The sequence below is a fragment of the Aplysia californica genome, unplaced genomic scaffold (genome assembly GCF_000002075.1).
Source record: "Aplysia californica isolate F4 #8 unplaced genomic scaffold, AplCal3.0 scaffold00372, whole genome shotgun sequence".
Taxonomy (NCBI): domain Eukaryota; kingdom Metazoa; phylum Mollusca; class Gastropoda; order Aplysiida; family Aplysiidae; genus Aplysia; species Aplysia californica.
The window spans coordinates 397,385-399,187 of record NW_004797642.1 but is presented as its reverse complement, the minus strand read 5'-3'; positions in this window follow the sequence as shown (position 1 = coordinate 399,187).

Here is a 1,803-nt window from a genome sequence, read left to right as displayed (position 1 = left end):
GAGAGAGAGAGAGAGAGAGAGAGAGAGAGAGAGAGAGAGAGAGAGAGAGAGAGAGAGAGAGAGAGAGAGAGAGAGAGAGAGAGAGAGGCTCCTGAGTCCAGCACCCCAACGTCAATCGTCCCCCTCTTTTCAGAAGTGTCTTTTCAATAAATAAACGTCGTATCCATAAATCTATCGTAAAGTGAACATGAAAAGGCGTCTGGTCCAATAGACAGTAGACTGATTCCGACCTTGGTGATTGGAGAAGCATGTCCAGACATAAATTTGTCCTTGCTTGCGTGACTTGACACACAGAAGATGTGAATGGTTGAAACACGAGATGTGTCAAAACGTGTCGTGTGTTGTGAACGTGTCGTAGCGTGTGGCAGGGCAGATTGTGTGCTCCTTGGGTTTGTTTGTCTGTTTTTGTGTGTTTGAGTGTGAGTTTGGGTGAGTCTTTGTGTTACGTGTGCTGCGAATGTGTCTTGGCAGGTGCAAGAGTAGACTTTGCGCGTGTATGTGTGTGTGTTTGTGTGCGTGCGTGTTTGTGAGTGTGTGTGTGTGTGTGTGTGTGTGTGTGTGTGTGTGTACGTGTGTGTTTGTATGTGTATGTGTGAACATTAACGCTTAAGTAAGCCTGTATGTATAATACTATGTACTAATGCGTCTCTGATGCCTTCATGCGTGCTTCTCTGTTTGTCCATGCCTGTGTTCATTCACTGAGGCAGTTACATCTTTAACACTTTGAGTATCCATATTCAGCATGTCTGAAGATGTGTTGTTTTTTGGGAACATTAACAGAAGAGGGCTAGCCTCCTCATTCATAATTTGCATATGTATATGTGTATGTATTATGTATGTATGTATTTATATTTATGTATTTATGTAAGTAAGTATGAATGCAAGTTTGCCATTGTAAACTAAATCGCCCTACTAGGATCAATAATAATGTAATTTGTTTTATTTTAAAGCATTAACTATATTTCAGTTCTGTTTTCTTCTTCTGAAACTTAAAAAGGCAGGCAACAACGTTCAAGCTATCAAACAAGGCAATTTTGGGTATCAGATTTGTGTATAATGGCTCGAAATGTGCAGTATCATTGGCCTTGGTCTGTTGCTGATCAGACATGCATGTCGCTACCCCAGAATTACTAAGTTCTGTCTTACGAAGACAGTTTTGAGAAATTTGACGTCAAAGTTTTTGAGATTCACATCATGTCAAGCTTTTTCGAATGCAGTCCTTTTGAATATCTTGATAGCGACTCTGAATAATCTTACGATTTGAGGAGAACATTTGGTTTTTAATCTCATGATCTTAATGACTCAAAATATGAAAAAATACCAGACAAAACTTTATAATTCTGAGGTAGTGATATGTGCCCACTCCGTCCTTAAAGATTTAAACAGGGCAACAACATCTAGATATTTCCAACGAGTCCTAACAGCCCCTTTTAATACGAGCTTAACCTTTGTACACAAAAACCAACAGCAGTTAATGGTAACCTAACATTCCTGTTTTATGTGCTGATTTCAATAGGGTTTGGAGGACATCTCAGCAGGGATAAGACGCCATTAAAACTCAAATGTTCGTTCTAGTATATTATTGTAAATGATAATACATACCCCTCAGGATATGGGCGTTAAAAAGAAGATGAATAAAAAAAATCGGCTTTTATTTAAACAAACACGGCGCTTTCTATATTTATTCTACGGATTAATGCAACTTTGAATTTGTGTACACAAGAGTTGTGCTTCTTCATGCGTCTTAAAGAGTCTCTCTCTCTCTCTCTCTCTCTCTCTCTCTCTCTCTCTCTCTCTCTCTCT